Here is a 20,770-nt window from a genome sequence, read left to right as displayed (position 1 = left end):
GACTGTGTGAACGCGATAAGTGAATTGGATTCGCATTCGATTCGTATTTAATTCGAATTAAATGTACGTGTGAACAAGGCATTATAGTTACATATATTGCTTTTTCGAAGTAAAAAAAGTCTTATAATTATGACAAAACGAGTATTTATTCTTTAAAACTTTAATTTTACACACTTATCGCATTATAGTTGATGAAATTCAATACACATACATTTATCTTTTTTATCATTTTTTACAACAGCTAACTATATGTCAATTACAAGTGTTAGCAAACAATAAGAATATCAGCCATCAATTTTCAATTCAGTTACCTAAGTTGTTCCTGTGGAGTCCTTCAAAACATTTATGAATATAGTTTGCGTAACAGTTTCGTTGTGTTTTTGGGAAAAGAATATAGGTTTACATTGGTTTGCCTTCTTATTAATTAAAAACTTTGCCAAATTGCTCGTACATTTACAGCTATAATTGATAAAAACCTGTTTATCATTTATTTATTTTTTAGTAATGCATCGATATTTATTTATTATTGTTTTATATCAACTTGGAATCGAGTCGATTCCCGTAAAAACCCAAGACAAATTAAAAAGAGTCACATAAAAATTATCTAAGGCACAATGGCCTGGTTGTTCTGAAAATGTTAATTACCAACCGAATATGTATATCACCTGACTGTTAGGGATATTATTCCTCTTTAGGGATATTGGTCTCAATTTCAATAGGAATATAGTCAATCCTCCTGTTATATATCTTGTCAGTAACCTCTCGATAGACAAAATTCAAATCACTTGAATTATCTTATCACTTCAATCATATCAACTTGAAGTCCTTATTTTTCATTTCCTTAAAATAGTTATCAACATACTTTATATGTACAAAATTTAATATATTTTTTTTAAAACTGTTTATAAAATGATAAGTTAAATCATTACAGAATTACCGTACCGTACATTCAATGTATCAGCAAACCATCACCACATGATGGCAAATATTACTTTTTTGTTTGCCTAATCAATTTACTTGCAAGTATCTTGAGTCAAGCCTTGTAATTTAGCAATACAAACAGTATGGAATAGAAATGAGGCTACTGGAAGTGAGGCAGAGATGATTGAAAACTTGTTAATTTATATGATTAATAGTAATTATACATTAATAGCGTACTTGATTAACACGAAATGAAAACAATATCAAGGCTTGCTCTAAAACTTTGAAAAATCCAATTTCTTTGACAAATTTAGCCATGATATTTTGAAGGATTAAAATATGACTAAACATTAATCTAAGCTCTGAATCGACTCTAGTAAAAGAAAGTGAGTATTTAACATGTTTAAACAAACTTATTAATGATATATCATTGAATTCGTACAAAATTTAAAACGATAGGACAAAACAACATCGAGTTCTCGACTTTGACAAGCAAACAGAATGTATCACAGGTATAACAAATGTACATAATAATTTCTTTTGTTAATTTCGACTAGAAGATTTACAAAAAGAATATAAAAGAACTTTAAGTGGGTCAGAAGCCTTTTAAATCTTACGTTAAGGTGTCGTTCGGGATAGTTTGTGAGTCGAGTGATTTTTTATTGTCTTTTGGTCTTTGATTGGTAATTTATTCATTAAGTAATAAAGCAACTCTTTGTTCGATTTGGTGTCAGTATTCAAATTCTACAGACTATTTTTAAAACAATTAAATGCATATGAACAAGTACAAATACGTTACACACATAATATGTATAATGCTGTTTCGAAAAAGATAGAAGTAACTGCTTGCACACTCATTTGAATAGTTTTGACGCTACTTAAAAAAAGTCTTATAATTTTGAAAAACGGGTTTTCTTTATTTTTGTAGCTTCAATTATTCGTTAAAACTTTTTTTTACTGAAATTTTGTTTGCGCGTGAACAGTTATTTTCACGACAAGAATGTCACGTACAAAGCGTCAAAATACAGTCGTCCTTTTCTTTTCTTTTTTGTTAACGTTAATACTGCAAATATTGACATTAAAATGTCCTAAATGTTACTAATAATTGCAAAGTGAGGGAATATACATCCTTCAGTTATACTGCAACAGGTATTCTAGATAATATCAACAGATTTGACTCACAACAAAACTTGATTGAAAAGACTTTCTGACGTTTGTTGTGGACATCGACATAAAGCTTGTTCATGAGCACTAAAATACGTATCGTATGTTGTTTTAGTTTAAAGAAACACTTTTAAAAATAAATACTTACAATACAGTTGTTGATCTCGGTATATTATATCTCGGAACTTTCGTAAGAGATCTGGAGTGGCAATAAACAGTCGTGCCCGAGCAACTGCATAATGTAGGGCATCCATTTACGGTGACAGTGCATGCAATTATTAAAAGTATACTGTAGATTTTCTCCATAATACACCTGAAAAATATCCATAACTGTGTAAAGTACTTCTTATGTAAGTGAATATTGTCAAACATACTAAATATGATCTTTGCATTCAAGATTAGTTAAATAATCAACGGAAACTGAAAAAAATAATTATTTTGCTTTATTATAAAAAAAGTCACTTAGAGAATAATTCAATCATCCATCATATATTCATTCCATTATTATGTTGTCCACAAAATCATATTTTCTGTCTTTATAAAAGAAAACATTCTAAATAACATCGAATTAATTCGTATTTTCGAATCTTATCAACAAAAAGAAAATAGTTTACATTTTGAAGAAAACCTTTCAATTTTGCTTGTCGTTGCTAATTGTTACTCACTTGATAAGCAGTAAGTTTATACATAAGTTTGTTTGTTGCACAAGTTGGAATTATTGCGCAAAATTGGCGCTCAGCATAAACCTGTTTGCATGCAGGCATAATGACTTAAGAATATGATGCCTTGTATACCCCCCTTTTTTTTGGACGATCAATGCATTTGAATGGGGACATTCAGTTCGAACTCCCCCCCCCCCCTTTGTCCTGGGTTGGGAACCCCCCCCTTTTAAAATGGCTGGATCCGCCCCTGTATACTTTATATTAAGTTTCTTCTATTATATCATTAGTATGCAGACATAAGGACGTGTAAAATGCAGATTTACTTAACAAAAGAGTATATAAAAAACTGACCTCTAAGTTAAATTAAAAAAAAGGAAACACTGACAGAATCAAACGTTATCAAACATAGGAACAGTGAACAAAACAACATTCGTATTCCTGACTTGCATTTTTCAAAGAGAGTTGTGGGTTTAACTTTTTTTTTCGGGGAAGGGAGGGGTGGAGTTCCTATACAAAATTTATAAAGTTTTCTTTCCCTTTATTTGTTCATATAACATACATCAACAATCATTTCCATTTCAATTGATAATCTAACAACAGATTGGAAGATTTATAACTGCGACACAGTAATCAAACCATGGTTCGTCGTTGGGTCAGGTGATGATGATCAACTTAATTATCAAAAACAAATTAAAAAAAATTAAAATTAAGATCCAGAAAAAACAATTACTTTATAATTAAAATGATTCATTAGAAGTAGGTTTTGGCTATTTATATAGACTTCTGTTTTGTCAGATAGGTCATGAAGTATCAGAGTAGTTATACATCCTTGGCTTTCATATTTTTGAGTGAGAGCAATCTTGGAAAAGGTCAGTCCAGAAACCTTTTCGATCGCACAATATTTATAAAATGTTATTTTCATTTTAAGGATGAGTTATTTTGTGGATCTAGTGTTCCAAGTCAGGAATATGACAGTTGTTTCCCATTCATTTGATGTGTTTGAGATTTTGATTTTGCCAATTGTAATTGAACTTTCCGTTTTTAATTTTGCTTGGATTTCGGTATTTTTGTTTTTTCTACTTTTTTTCAATTCGTTTAAACATTGATTGAAACATGTATGATGCTATTGAGATATATTTATTTACTACCTTTAGTTAACTACAGGAGGATTTTTTTCTGAATCTAAATGTAAACTTCGTAAAATAATTTATTTTTTATGGTTTCCCCTTTACTGACATTCACCTAATTCATCAATTAAAATATAATGTAAAGAGCACCCTGGTTCTTACTTGATTGACAATCAATTTTAAATGAGAAACAACTATTTAAAACTAGTTCTACATTAGTTTTGTTAAACAACTCGAATTGCATGATGAAAATATCCATGCAGGTATCAGATACAAAGTGCAAATCACGGAAATAGAAAAACACAGTTTCCAACTTATATATCAAGCTGAAAAATATGCGATCAGAAGCCTAAAATAAAATAAATGAACAAAAATAGATGAAAATAACTGATAAAACTATTGTTCAAGTACACAGGGAAGAAATTCAAGATAATTTTACATCAACATATCTTCATTGTTAATCAAATGTCGAACTTATGGGGGAGATTTTCCTGTCTTACACTTATACATATTATATTTGTTAGTTTCTTTATAAAAAAGAATATCAGATATTTTTACCAGTTTAGATAAATTTACATTTAAATAAATTTATGTCTGACTCTAATATACTGGTGATGAGAATTTTTAACTTCAGTCAATTCATGCAAGATATATAAACCAGTAATTAGAATTTTTCAGTTCAGTCAATTAATATAAGATGGAAGTATTCAAATGCATCACACCAGTCTTAACACAAAGAAACAAATAACGTGTACACATGTTTAAGTATGGCATAATGCAAGTTTACTCCTCATGCTAAAACAGCTATCAGGAGCTGAAAATAAACTCATCATAGATATCAGGATCAAATTTTGAATTTACGCCAGACGCGCGTTAATGACAGCCAGAACTAACGAGTTTGAATGGATAACACACTTGGTATAACTCTTACACGAGACCATCGATACGGTCATATTAATTATGACGTATATATAACAAAATATCAAGTAAAATACATATTACTTTAAAAAAATAACTCTTTTAGGAATTTTGATGTCGGAAAAACTATGAAACATGTTTGAATTGATGTTTAAAGGTCGTAGCTGTTCATTTGTCTAATACATGTATGACATCAATTTAATGTGTATATGCTTTTTTTTAAGTAATTCAATCTTATGTTTAGTCAATTGCCTCTAATTTATTAAAACCAGATAAGTACCTTTTTATTTGTCTTCTCAGAATAAATTACTTGATTTTAAAAAAGAAATAGATCCTTGTAACGTATGTACAAATAAAAGACAAAACAGGTTTTCGTTCAGCTCACAATAAGTTAGTGTTATTCTTCCTAGCTGCAAAGTCCAAACACTGTATTTTGTTTTTATTAAATAGAATAAAATAGAACTTCCTTCAAATGTATGATAAGTGAAAAGTAAAATCACAAAAATATGAACTCCGAGAAAAATTCAAAATGGAACGTTCCTAATCAAATAAAAGTATACACCTCAAATATATTGATCCAGAAGTAAGTAACAATCAAATAGAGTTTTTGTTTCACGTTCATGAAACATCGACCAAATGAAAACATTGACCAAATGACAACATTGACCATAACAAGACATGTATGATTCCTTTAATCATGCAATTCGAGGCGTTTAACAAAACTATTGTAGAACAAATTTCAAACATTTGTTTTTCATCTAAATTGTCAAACAAGTGTCAAAGTCGTTTAGCTAGCGTTTAACACTTCCGTAGTAGTTGTATCAAACGATCCACCATATTTCGTAGCAATAATAAGACCAATGGAATTGAACATATCTTATGATTATCCCGAATATGCGAGTTCCTTATAGCCAATCAATGGCGTAAAACAATTCAGTAATAGTAGTATCGAATGATTTTTGGCTGTGAGAGAACAATTTTATCCTTTCAAAAACATTAGTTCTGACTGTCATCTCAGTTTTAGTTAGTTTAGGTATATAACAAAAATTGACTGATGACAAACATTCTCTTCACCAGTACAAGAATCCGACATGAATTTTTTAAACTAAAAATTTATCTACACTGGTATAAAGTAAAATCACAAAAATACTGAACTTAGAGGAAGATCAATTGGGAAAGTCCATAATCACATGGCAAAATCAAATAACAAAACGCATCAAAAACGAATGGACAAGAACTGTCATATTCCTGACTTGGTACAGGCATTTTCAAATGTAGAAAATGGTGGATTAAACCTGGTTCTATAGCGCTAACCCTCTCACTTATATATGAGTCATACATGAATTTATTTAAGTGCACATTTGTCTACACTAGTATAAGTATCTGTTAGTAATTGAATAAAGAAACACTCGAATAAAGTGTGTATTAGTGGGAAGACAGGAATTCGCGTTTGATTAAGAATAAAGTGTAACACTTGATGTAAAAAAAAATCTAGATTTTATTCCCTATGTACTTGAACAATAGTTTGATTAGTTTTTTCATCTGTTGGTTTTAATTTATTATATCTTTAGAAATCTGATTTGTTTCTCATCAAGAACTATTCGTTAATCAAGTGACAACTAGAGTGATCTTTACATTCAATATTAATTTATATATTAGGTGATTATCAGTAAAGAGGAAACAATAAAAATATATGTCATTTTGAAATTGATATTGTAAGAGGAGATCTAGTATTGTTCCTCTTAACTTTATTCACATCGTTGATAAATAAACTCAACCGAAATAAGAGGTCGACATACATACTGCATAACACAAACATGAACATAAAATCTGCCTGTAGAAAGGATAAAAATAACCATGCAGGCAACAGAAACAAAGTGCATCCCACTTGGTGTACACGGAAATAGAAACAACAGTCCCAAAAACTTACATACGAAGCTGAATAAAATACGATCAGATTTCTGAAATATAATAAATGAAAAATAATATGTGAAAATAAATAAACACTATTGTTCAAGTACATAGGGAAGAACATCACGAGAATTTTAATTTACATCAGCTGTGACGCTATCTCCATTGTTAGTCAAAAGTTGAATTAGGAAAAATGTTCCTGTCTTCCCACTCATACACACTTGTGTATTTCTTTATTCAATAAATGTCAGATATTTATACATGTGAAGATAACTTAAATAAATTCATGTCTGACTCTTATGCTGGTGATGAGAATTTTTAAACCCAGTCAATTCGTCTTAGATGAATATATCAATGATTTGAATTTTTGAATTCTGTCAATTAATATTAGATACTTTGGGAAGTTATGAAATGCATTTCAACAGTATAAAAACAAAAAACAAGGAAACAATTTACATGTACAAACGTATAATCATGGCATTAACTGTAGAAAAAAAGTTTACTACTCATGCGTAAACGGTTGTCAGGAGCTGCAATGATAGTCGGAACTAACGTTTATGATAAATAAAGGCAACATAAATATACCGGTGTTCAAAAGTCATAAATCGATTGATACAAAAACAAATCTGGGTTACAAACTACAACCGAGAGAAACACATCAATTATAAGAGGAAAACAACGAAACAACAAAACACTGAAGAGAACAAAAAACAAACGACAATGCAACACGCACAGAAACGAACTACAAGATAACAACTGTCATCAAATATTGTTCTCCCACAGTAAAAAAAACATTCGATACTTCTACTACTGAAGTGTTTAACGACCTTGCTTTGCTATAAGGAACTCCATAGTGGGGATAATCAAAAGATATGAACAATTTCATTGGTCTTATTTTTGCTACAAAGTAAGATGAATTCTTTGATATTTCAACATGCTTACTTAAAAATTGGAATTCATTGTAAAAACGCGACATTACAAGAACCTGTCACCAAAAAAAAATATTGTATATTTTTACATGTTTTAATACGACATCTATTTTAGAATAGCTAAACAAAAAATGCAAATACATTTGGAAGTCATAATTTTCTTTCAGATTCTAGTCGATTATAACATTTACAAATCAAAACAATGCACGGTAAAGTTTAACATTTTTAAAGACACATTTTCCATTGCGTAATTACAACCACTGTGTGGTTAAACAAATATAAACGATGCGCATCTATGACAGAAAAGTTCACCGACAATTCAAAGTATAAGCAGAACAATTGTTTCAAATGGCTAATCAGGAGGCAATTTCAGTTTTCTATGACAGAAAGTTTCAACGCAATTCAAAAGACAAGAAGAACAACGCCATTCAGGAGTTAAATTCAATTTTTTGATAAAAAAAAATGTGTAATTGACCGAAATGTAAAAAGAGTCTTTCGAATTTATGTCATATCGATTTCAAATTTCAAAATAGACTTGATCCGAATCAACCATGAAAACAATACTGTCTCAATAATATTAAGCATAACACAAAGTGAAATTTCAAGAAATTTTCTCAAACGTCTTTGACAAAGATTGTTAATATTTTTAACAGCTGTACATACAAATCTTTTTACACAAAATGTAAGAAGATCATTTTTGATTTTCTTTATATATTTGTAATATTTAAAGCGTTTTATAATCATATTAAATCAAATAATAGAAGATATTTACTTACAATTTAATCATTTTACACAAAATGTAAGCAGATCATTTTGATTTTCTATATATATTTGTAATATTTAAAGCTTATTATAATCATATATTACCAATCAAATAAAAGAATATATTTACTTACAATTTGATCTATAAAGATATAAACTGACACTTTTAGTTAATTGAACAGACTATTTGCCAACACTGACTTTCTATGGTGTAAATGATTTTGACACTTCTCAATTATATTTCCGTTATGTACTTTTGCTTCTATTTTTATCTCTAGTTGTTTAAGTATGATCCACTTTATAACTTTTCCGAGAAAGTTTTGACTAATTCAGTGTTGGATGTATCAATCAACAAAATAAAAATAACACGTCATAAATGTTATGCTCGCTTTTTCTTATTTACATTTGCAGGAAGTGCCGATCCCACACAAAAACAAAATGGCCAACGACAAATCGGTTCACACACACATTAGGAGGTATATGACAAAAATGACCTAAAAAAATAACAAATTTTATGGGTCCTCCATGCTCTTCAACTTTGTACTTGTTTGGCTTTATAACTATTTTGATCTGAGCGTCACTGGTGAGTCTTATGAAGACGAAACGCGCGTCTGGCGTTTAGATTATAATCCTGGTACCTTTGATAACTATTTACACCACTGGGTTCCTTATCACCAGGGCAACGTAAAGAATAGTTATGTTCAAAGAAAATGTGTGCACGACAGATGTTTTACTAGCCATACGAAGTCGCAGGTATTATAAGTGAACTCCTTTTTTTTTAACTTTATTTGCTTACTTGAATAACAAAAAAACTCTTTGCACTCCTTAACAAACTTAAATGACAGACTGGAAGTTTGATACCAATATTCTTGTCTTAGCTAGTACAAGGCTTTCATTGTTCGTGTCATGAACTGTTAGCACATGGGGAAATTCAGTGACATTTAAATACCTGATTTAGCGTCGCCTTTGTTACGGAATGTTGTGAAAACACATGGGAAAAGTGTTCATGGACAACAGATACCCCCCCCCCCCCCGCTTCCATAACACGTTAAAAAGAACATAAAAAAAGAACGGTAAAAGTGATGCTTCCCATATCCGTAATTGATCTGAGTTTTGTGGTAATAAGCTTGGATTGTGTATAAGTATAATAAGATTTTGGTTGTGGCAAAAAAAGTAAAAGAACGGAAACGAAAAATTCAGCACTTTTTCTATTTGTAAAGTGGCATAATTTTAGAACGGTAATCGTGACGCCACCAAAATTCAAACGTGTTCTGTGTTTTGTGGTAATACGCATTGTGTATAAGTGTCATAACCTTTGGTTGAGGCCAATAGAGTTAAAGAACGGAAACAAAAAATTCAGCACTTTTTCCATTTGTAAAGTGGCATAACTTTAGAACAGTAAACGTGACGCCACCAATATTGAAACGTGTTCTGTGTTTTGTGGTAATACGCATTGTGTATAAGTGTCATAACATTTGGTTGAGACAAATTAAAGTTAGAGAACAGAAATAAAAAAAATCAGATTTTTTTATTTGTAAAGGGACAAAAGTCTTAGACGGAAAAGCTGACACCACCAAAATTCGAACTTGATGTGTGTTTTTGTTTATAATAAACATTGCGTGTATAAAGTATCATAATAATTGCAAACTGAAGTTCGTGAAAGTAAACACAATTTGGGACTTATGGACGCACGGACGGACAAGGGTAACATTTAATGCCCCTCCGCTACGGCGGTGGAATACAAATGCATGCTGTGAATACATTTAAGAGATATCTAGTTTGTATGGCAATTTTACTATCAAAGATGAAGGAAGACATCCGAGATACAATAAACAAGTATGTGTTGGTCATGTTGAAACAAAGATGCATTTGTGTGAAGATCACAAAATATACAGCAGCATGTTGTGAATGTCAATACTACATGGTCAATGTCTCTCCAATACCAGGCAGGGATAATACGTAAACTAAGTGTTGCTGGCTTAGGGGTTAATAATCTCAAAATGTCAAATCATACATTACCCTGTCTGATACCCGATATACATTTAAAAAGGACTTTTTCGTATGAAACAACACGAATACCCCACATTTGTTTAAATTATGTACTTTTTTTTATAAATCATCTCGGATATAGCAAAATGAATTCTATGACATTACACAAGTATTTTTAAAAACAAAGTACACATCTAAGCTCAATTCAAATTTGTCATACTTCTTCATTTTATAATACGCTAACTATTTATCACAGATAAGTGAAGCGAGAAAAAATAAACAGATACGAAAAAAAATAACAAAAGCTATAAACTAAATGTTAAGACAAAATAAAAATCTTTATGTTTTATCTGGAATAAAATAAAATGGATGCGCACCTCCACACTTTGGCTATCTTACTATGTACAGGTTGAACCGTGGTATTCAAAGAAACCTGGTACTCTTCATCATCTTGTTCTATTCGAATCATTTGTCCGTAATGGTTTTGCGAAAAATCAACATGTGGTGTCGGTCTTTTTCAATCTTGAAAAGGTCTATGACACTGCATGGCAATATGGTATTTTAAAAGATCTTTTTGATATGGGGTTGAAAGGCAATATGCCAAATTTTATTTCAAATTTTCTGTCTAACAAACAATTTAATGTTAGAGTAAAAATTCAACCATGTCTGATCTGTATGATCAAGAGATGGGTGTCCCTCAGGAGAGTATTTTATCTGTTACATTATTTAATCTTAAAATCAACAGCCTTGCTGAAGTTTTGCAAAGTAATATTGAAGATTCATTGTATGTTGATGATTTTTTAATATGTTACAGAGGCAAAAATATGAATAACATAGAACGACAATTACAATTATGTCTTGGAAGAATTGAAAAATGGGCCTCTGAAAATGGCTTCAAAATTTCTACTTCAAAAACGGTTGTGATGCAGTTTTGTAACAAAAGGAAGTTGCATATGTATCATTGTTGACTTCTATTAAAGTTATGCATTAGAAATATATTTATAACATCTCCTTATTTTTATATCATCATGGATTGTTTGTCTAGTGGGTTATTTGTTATTTGAATTAAACAAATTAAAGTATTTTCTACAATTGCGTTGACATTGTGAAAGTTTAGAGATCAAATACAATTATTTCCGCACTAGATAAAATTTCAAACAATCTTTTTTGCCTTGTTTGATTGCATGAATTGCCACCTTGTTAAAAACATGACAACAATTTCTGTGCCGCATAATCTGTATTCCCTTTGAATGTATTTCTTTCTATCAAAATATGCTTTTAATTGTTGTAGAAGACCATGTATCCTTTAAAACACGTGTATTGTTAAATTAAATGATAAGTATTTGGTGTTGATGACGAAATCTTTATTGTGCTTGTTAAATTTTGCGATGCAGAGCTTGACGTATTGAATGGACAACTGTCTAGTATTGCCAACTGTATTTTGCAGTCTAGATGTCATTTAACTATGTGCATTATTTTGGTTAATTGCGAAATTGTATATCTCCCTTTTCTTTCAAATGAAATAATTTGTTAGTGCATGATTCAAGTAAAATACTGAAATAATACACTTATCCACTATCTACTGGTAAGCCCGTCCCCCTTAGCAACACATGGCAACCCAGCATCCTAGGTTAAGCTAATCAACAAAATAGCGGTTATTATGAACATTGGATAATAACAAAGTAAAGATATAACAAATACAGTTATATATATGTAACACTCCCAAACGTGTCCTTCCCCCCAAACGTGTCCGATTTCCCCAAACGTGTCTGTTTTCCTCAAGCGTGTCCATAATATGCAATATTGCCCAAACGTGTCCGATTTCATAACCCCCAAACGTGTCCGATAATTGTTATTCGCCAAAACGTGTCCACTATTAAACGCCAGAACGTCTCACGTCTTTTAGCGCTAATACATGTATCTCCTAAATGAATTCGTTAACTTTTACAGCAACTCTATTATGGGGGACACAGGTGATGAAGTTATCATTGATTTGCTTATTGTCCAGTTGCAAGTATTTCATTCTCATTTAGAGCGAACAAACAAATAATTATAGAGTTGAATTACTTAAATTTTAGGTTTCAGCATCACTTAAGACACACAATCACGAGACATAACGTCTAGTTCCAAATAGTTCAACATCATGTTAACAATAAATACTGAAGATAGGTACTATTATCATACCCGGAATTTAGGTTTGGGTCTAATTTTTTACTGTTATTCATGATTAACACTACTTGTGGTTTTAATCTAAAAAAATTAAGAGCGAGTAAAGACCAATTTTTTTATGATTTCAGTAAAAAACTATATTAATCTTCGTTATGTAATAGAAACCGTTTTAAATTAAAAAAAAATACGGAAATTAAAAAAACATGTTGCTTTCTAAAATACAACTGCATGATGGCACCATGAAAGAGATCACCTACAGAGGTTTCTAATTTAGTACTAGTATCTACAATTTAAATGAGCATGACTGCTTACATTTACATCCAACTTAAATACATGTAGATATAGGAAGATGTGTATACATATACATGTATACATAGCCGAACGGACGCCCCCACTTTTATCCAGGTTATACTGCCGATAAAGACATAATGTAATTCATTTCTATTGTCTTATGAAATAGTAAAATGAGTATACGTTAATGAAGGAGGCAATAACCAAATAACCTACATATTTATAATATGGACATAAAAAATGGTTCTAGTAAAAGAAAAGAAAAGCTTGATATGGACACGTTGGGGGATTAGACACGTGTGTGCGTTTAAACATATGACAAGCGTAGGCGCGCTTTTGGACACGTTTGGGGGAATCGGACACATAGGGGGGAAGGACACGTTTCTGAGTGTTACATATATATAAATATAAATACAGTAATATAAATAAGAGCAATATTTTGTTCATATATATGTTTTTGTGTTAAAATATGATGAAATAGTTACCCCTCAAGGGATGAGAGATAGATTTATGACATTATGAAGAAATTCTGTCCATTTATACTATATGAAAAGAAACTAATAAAATATTGCAAATTTGAAGATATTTTGGATTACTTTCATTCCCAAACAAATGTAGTTTAAACAACAAGATATAAAATGTAACATGATTGACAAGAAAAAGTCTTATGATAAATTATAGGTTTAATTAAGCACGGCTAATGAATGCTGATAAGTATGTTTATTGTGTAGACAAACACTGCAGTGGGTCGACTTGTAAAACAAGCATCATTGCTCCAGTACGTATTAATTGTTTATTGAATAACATTTAACCGATTTTCTTTTTTTATGTCCATAGATAACTTACTGATAACTAAAATTCCTATCACTGTTAAAGTAAAAACTTAAGAACAAAAGAAAATTAATTTATTGTTTTGCTTACATGTATATTTGGTCATTGTTTTAAATTCATATTCAACTGTCATCCTAAACAGAATTCAAATTAAGAAAATAAAATATATCCAATACTTCTAATTTCTCTTCCTTTTTGTTTTTTTATTATAAAATATTTGATAATGGTCAAGTATAATCAGCAAATATTTCCAAAGAAGTCATATAAAAATTAGACTTTATCTTACTTGTTAGGAAGCATCTATTGAAATATATCTTTTTTATTATTATTATTCGAGTTTCCCCCTGTCTTTTGACAAAATTCTAGCAATAGACATAATTCTTATTCTAAGTAATTGAAATTGAAAAGCTGTCAATTCTTTAGTTGCTGAATCTTTACGTTATGATATATCATTATAATTTCCAGAAATGATACATACTAACTTAGATGTTTAATAGTATAATAAATCTTTAAATGAATGAAAAACATATCAATTTCAATTTAACACCAATTGAAATCTTATGATTCAGAATATATGTTATCTTCATTTTTTTAAATGGTAAGCATGTAAACAATATATTAAAACCATAAGCACTGTTTTTGTTTTTTTGTTTAAAATTGACAACTTGACCTTCCTCTACCCTCTTAAATTGATTTCTTTCCCTAAAATAATATTCTTAATGATTTAATGGTGAAAAACTCAAGAAATGTATATCAAATTAACTGTTCAGATAAGAAAGCTTAACCGAGGTATTGTCCGACAACATGTGCTCCTATCAAATGTTTACACAAGTGGTAATTTACCACATGTGATTGGTCAATTAACTGATGATTGACAGGAGAGTGGAAAGGTGTATTGATGATTGTACGTATCTATTGTTGTTATCCTTTAATCTGGTTTTAAATAAAACAATTAGTTGCAGGAGGAATGCTCTATCAAGAAAGAAAAATCTACATGCAAATTGAGATTTGTATAAAACTTAAATGATACGTTCTCCTAAGACATCATATAACTAATGACGTTACGACACATGTTCCTTTTCAGTGAACCGTGAACTAAGCGTCTAAATTGCAATTTGTTAAATAATTTTAAAAGGTTTAGGTAAGTACTAAGTTGCAAGTTGATAGGATCAAACTTCGTGGCGAACTATAACCAACATCCTTAACATGAGAAGGTTCTCCTTTGAAACTATGACAGTTTTATGTTAAGTGAACAATTGCAACGCAACAATGAAAGTTCACATCATAATGAACAATAATCTTACAATGCATGTTGACCAAAGCTATATAATAAACTACCAACCAAAACCTTAATCCGAGACGGGTTCGAATAACAGACGGAGACAAATAATAGAAACCGTCTAGATATTCCATTCATAAGATCGCAGTCCGGTATACACATTGAGGTTTTAATGATACCAAGCTCCTCGTTATTTCAACAAGCAGTTACTAGTTTTCGTTTCTGCTTTGTTAAAATTTTTAGGTATATTTACATTTGTATTCAATATCTTACTTTTATGTATCATTGTAGAATTCTTTCTTAATAATTCATAAGTAATCTACTTCTAACATTTCCGTTTATAAGTACCATCTTGTGATTTCAAAGGATTGTTTATCTAGTGGTTTATTTGTTATTAAGAATTAAACAAGTATCAATAGTTATCAAAAGTACCAGGATTATAATTTTATGCGCCAAACGCGCGTTTCGTCTACATAAGACTCATCAGTGACGCTCAGATCAAAATAGTTAAAAAGCCAAACAAATTCAAAGTTGATGAGCATTGAGGACCCAAAATTCCAAAAAGTTGTACCAAATACGGCTAAGGTAATCTACACCTGGGGTAAGAAAATCCTTAGTTTTTCGAAAAATTCAAAGTTTTGTAAACAGAAAATTTATAAAATTGACCATATTCATGTCAACACCGAAGTGCTGACTACTGGGCTGGTGATACCCTCGGGGACGAAACGTCAAAGTACAAGTATTTTTTACACAGTTATAGTACAAACGCCAGATTTATGATTTTCTTCTACAAAACATCCACCAATTATCAGCTAATTGATAAATTATTTATTCAAACAATTGTTTATTTGTGTTTACAGCAGGCAATTGTTTGATTACCAACAATATTGTAGATGACTGACCAGAAATAACCACCTGTGTATTACGGATTGTAAAAATACTGCTACATATAACTAGATTGTTATCAGAAACAGCTAGTGGCAAACTTTTCTGATTTTTGAATTTTATATACACGAGAACCACCCCCCTTTTTTTCATTTGAAAACAGTTCAGTAATTTATTTTTATGTTAAACCATATAACTAAATCTGCAATAAAAATATGAATAAGAAATGACTGATTTTTTTTCAAATTTACTTATTTTTTAAAATAAGTTTGTGTTTACTAGAATGAAACACGAGAAGTTATCGAATTTAATATTCTCGTACATTTTGAAAACGATAGTGTCAAAAATCCAATAAGAGTTGAAAACATCTATAAAGAAGTGAAAAAATCCGTTACAAATATGTTTTCCACAACATTCACAAAGGTAGAAAAAAATCTATTTTTTTTTTAATATTTTACATTTTGTTATTTGTCTAGCCTACAATTAAAGTTGCAAAAGCTATAGACATTGCAATACTTTTATGTTCTTCTTGTTTCCGAATCCTTCTATGTATATTCTATCATTGTTATGTAAGCACTTTTGGAAAAAAAAACAAGTTTAAACTTAACTAAACCTTCTCTAGTCGTGTCGTCAACTTTTATATCAATTCTTTTGTTATTTTCTTCTTTTTCTATAAAGTCAACATTTTGTTTTACCTTTACGAAACTGACAGACATTGACAGCATCCACAGAATTATTTGGTTTTTTTTTCAATATTTTACTGCTATAATTTTTTTTTTGCATCTGTGTTATTAGAAATAAACTTTTTTTAAACTTTGAAATTTTCTAATTTCTAAGGATTTTTCATTCAAAAAATAGATTTCACAGCTGTATTTGGCTAAATCTTTTAGAATTTTGAATCCCCATTTTTCTTCAACTTCGTACTTTGTTTTGGACTTTTTCCTTCGTCACCGAGGAGTCTTGTAGATGAATGTTCAAAATTTTATGCCTAGTATCAGTCTGAGGTTTCAATTTTTTCTAGACACCAATAGTTTTGTTAAAGCATACCATAGATGTATTTTGTAAACGAAACGCGCGTCAGTCGTAAATACAAAATTTAAATCCTGGTATCTATGATGAGTTTATTTAAATGATATAATTAGCTCATTGTAGCTTTTACAAGATCAAGAGTAAAATTTAAATATTTGTTTGTGTTACAGTGACTTGATTGTTTGTGTTACAGTGACTTGTTGTTTGTGTTATAGTGACTTGTTGTTTGTGTTACAGTGACTTGTTGTTTGTGTTACAGTGCCTTGATTGTGTGTGTTACAGGGACTTGATTGTTGTGTTTCAGTGACTTGATTGTTTGTGTTACAGTGACTTGATTGTTTGTGTTACAGTGACTTTATATTTGTGTTACTGGGACTTGATTGTTTGTGTTACAGGGACTTGATTGTTTGTGTTACAGTGACTTGATTGTTTGTGTTACAGTTACTTGATTGTTTGTGTTACAGTGACTTGTTGTTTGTGTTACAGTGACTTGATTGTTTGTGTTACAATGACTTGATTGTTTGTGTTACAGTGACTTGTTGTTTGTGTTACAGTGACTTGATTGTTTGTGTTACAGTGACTTTATTGTTTGTGTTACAGTGACTTGATTGTTTGTGTTACAGTGACTTGCTGTTTGTGTTACAGGGACTTGTTGTTTGTGTTACAGTGACTTGATTGTTTGTGTTACAGTGACTTGATTGTTTGTGTTTCAGTGACTTGATTGTTTGTGTTACAGGGAATTGTTGTTTGTGTTACAGTGACTTGATTGTTTGTGTTACAGTGACTTGATTGTTTGTGTTACAGTGATTTGGTTGTGTGTGTTACAGTGATTTGGTTGTTTGTGTTACAATGACTTGATTGTTTGTGTTACAGTGACTTGATTGTTTGTGTTACAGGGACTTGTTGTTTGTGTTACAGTGACTTGATTGTTTGTGTTACAGGGACTTGTTGTTTGTGTTACAGTGACTTGATTGTTTGTGTTACAGGGACTTGATTGTTTGTGTTACAGGGACTTGTTGTTTGTGTTACAGTGACTTGATTGTTTGTGTTACAGTGATTTTTTGTGTATGTTACAGTGACTTGATTGTTTGTGTTACAGTGATTTGATTGTTTGTGTTACAGTTACTTGATTGTTTGTGTTACAGTGACTCGTTGTTTGTGTTACAGGGACTTGTTGTTTGTGTTACAGTGACTTGATTGTTTGTGTTACAGTGACTTGATTGTTTGTGTTACAGTGACTTGATTGTTTGTGTTACAGTGATTTGGTTGTGTGTGTTACAGTGATTTGGTTGTTGGTGTTACAGTGACTTGATTGTGTGTGTTACAGTGACTTGACTGTTTGTGTTACAGGGACTTGTTGTTTGTGCTACAGTGACTTGATTGCTTGTGTTACAGTTACTTGATTGCTTGTGTTACAGTGACTTGTTTTTTGTGTTACAGTGACTTGATTGTTTGTGTTACAGTGATTTCATATTTGTGTTACAGTGACTTGATTGTTTGTGTTACAGTGACTTGATTGTTTGTGTTACAATGACTTGATTGTTTGTGTTACAGTGACTTGTTGTTTGTGTTACAGTGACTTGATTGTTTGTGTTACAGTGACTTGTTGTTTGTGTTACAGTGACTTGATTGTTTGTGTTACAGGGACTTGATTGTTTGTGTTTCAGGGACTTGTTGTTTATGTTACAGTGACTTGATTGTGTGTGTTACAGTTACTTGATATTTGTGTTTCAGTGACTTGTTGTTTGTGTTACAGTGACTTGATTGTTTGTTTTACAGTGACTTGATATTTTGTGTTACAGTGACTTGATTGTTTGTGTTACAATGACTTGATATTTTGTGTTACAGTGACTTGATATTTGTGTTACAGTGACTTGATTGTTTGTGTTACAGTGACTTGATATTTGTGGTACAGTGACTTGATATTTTGTGTTACAGTGACTTGATATTTGTGTTACAGTGACTTGATTGTTTGTGTTACAGTGACTTGTTGTTTGTGTTACAGTGACTTGATTGTTTGTGCTACAGTGACTTCATATTTCTGTTACAGTGACTTGATTGTTTGTGTTACAGGGACGTGTTGTTTGTGTTACAGTGACTTGTTTGTTTGTGTTACAGTGACTTGATATTTGTGTTACAGTGACTTGATTGTGTATCTTACAGCGACTTGATTGTTTGTGTAAAAGTGACTTGTTGTTTGTGTTACAGTGACTTGATTGTTTGTGTTACAGTGATTTGGTTGTTTGTGTTACAGTGATTTGGTTGTTTGTTTTACAGTGATTTGATTGTTTGTGTTACAGTGACTTGATTGTTTGTGTTACAGGGACTTGATTGTTTGTGTTACAGTGATTTGGTTGTGTGTGTTACAGTGACTTGATTGTTTGTGTTACAGTGACTTGTTGTTTGTGTTACAGGGACTTGACTGTTTGTGTTACAGGGACTTGATTGTTTGTGTTACAGGGACTTGATTGTGAGTGTTACAGTGACTTGATATTTGTGTTACAGGGACTTGTTGTTTGTGTTACAGTGATTTGGTTGTTTGTGTTACAGTGATTTGGTTGTGTGTGCTACAGTGATTTGATTGTTTGTGTTACAGTGACTTGATTGTTTGTGTTACAGGGACTTGATTGTTTGTGTTACAGTGATTTGGTTGTGTGTGTTACAGTGACTTGATTGTTTGTGTTACAGTGACTTGATTGTTTGTGTTACAGGGACTTGATTGTTTGTGTTACAGTGATTTGGTTGTGTGTGTTACAGTGACTTGATTGTTTGTGTTACAGTGACTTAATTGTTTGTGTTACAGTGACTTGTTGTTTGTGTTACAGGGACTTGACTGTTTGTGTTACAGGGACTTGATTGTTTGTGTTACAGGGACTTGATTGTGAGTGTTACAGTGACTTGATATTTGTGTTACAGTGACTTGATTGTTTGTGTTACAGTGACTTGTTGTTTGTGTTACAGTGATTTGGTTGTGTGTGTTACAGTGATTTGATTGTTTGTGTTACAGTGACTTGATTGTTTGTGTTACAGGGACTTGATTGTTTGTGTTACAGTGATTTGGTTGTGTTTGTTACAGTGACTTGATTGTTTGTGTTACAGTGACTTGATTGTTTGTGTTACAGTGACTTGTTGTTTGTGTTACAGGGACTTGATTGTTTGTGTTACAGGGACTTGATTGTTTGTGTTACAGGGACTTGATTGTGAGTGTTACAGTGACTTGATATTTGTGTTACAGGGACTTGTTGTTTGTGTTACAGGGACATGATTATTTGTGTTACAGTGACTTGTTGTTTGTGTTACAGTGACTTGATTGTTTGTGTTACAGTGACTTGATATTTGTGCTACAGGGACTTGTTGTTTGTGTTACAGGGACTTGATTGTTTATGTTACAGTGACGTGATTGTTTGTGTTACAGTGCCTTGTTGTTTGTGTTACAGGGACTTGTTGTTTGTGTTACAGGGACTTGTTGTTTGTGTTACAGTGATTTGATTGTTTGTGTTACAGTGACTTGATATTTGTGTTACAGGGACTTGTTGTTTGTGTTACAGTGAGTTGATTGTGTGTGTTACAGTGACTTGATATTTGTGTTACAGTGACTTGATTATTTGTGTTACAGTGATTTGGTTGTGTGTGTTACAGTGACTTGATTGTTTGTGTTACAGTGACTTGATTGTTTGTGTTACAGTGACTTGTTGTTTGTGTTACAGGGACTTGACTGTTTGTGTTACAGGGACTTGATTGTTTGTGTTACAGGGACTTGATTGTGAGTGTTACAGTGACTTGATATTTGTGTTACAGTGACTGGATTGTTTGTGTTACAGTGACTTGTTGTTTGTGTTACAGTGATTTGGTTGTGTGTGTTACAGTGATTTGATTGTTTGTGTTACAGTGACTTGATTGTTT

The 20,770-nt window shown here is 31.3% G+C and overlaps 1 long non-coding RNA gene across 1 annotated transcript; it reads right to left on the bottom strand.

The window, feature by feature from the left end:
* Positions 1-486: 486 nt before the first annotated feature.
* On the bottom strand, positions 487-8,760 carry LOC139492035 (uncharacterized). The gene is made up of 2 exons (XR_011656696.1): positions 8,529-8,760; positions 487-2,398 (listed from the first exon to the last, which is right to left on the bottom strand). It is a non-coding gene; the product is annotated as an uncharacterized lncRNA (long non-coding RNA).
* Between the last annotated feature and the right edge of the window lie 12,010 nt (positions 8,761-20,770).

Source organism: Mytilus edulis, chromosome 10 (assembly GCF_963676685.1).
Source record: "Mytilus edulis chromosome 10, xbMytEdul2.2, whole genome shotgun sequence".
Lineage (NCBI taxonomy): Eukaryota > Metazoa > Mollusca > Bivalvia > Mytilida > Mytilidae > Mytilus > Mytilus edulis.
This window is presented reverse-complemented; position numbering and strand designations above follow the sequence as displayed.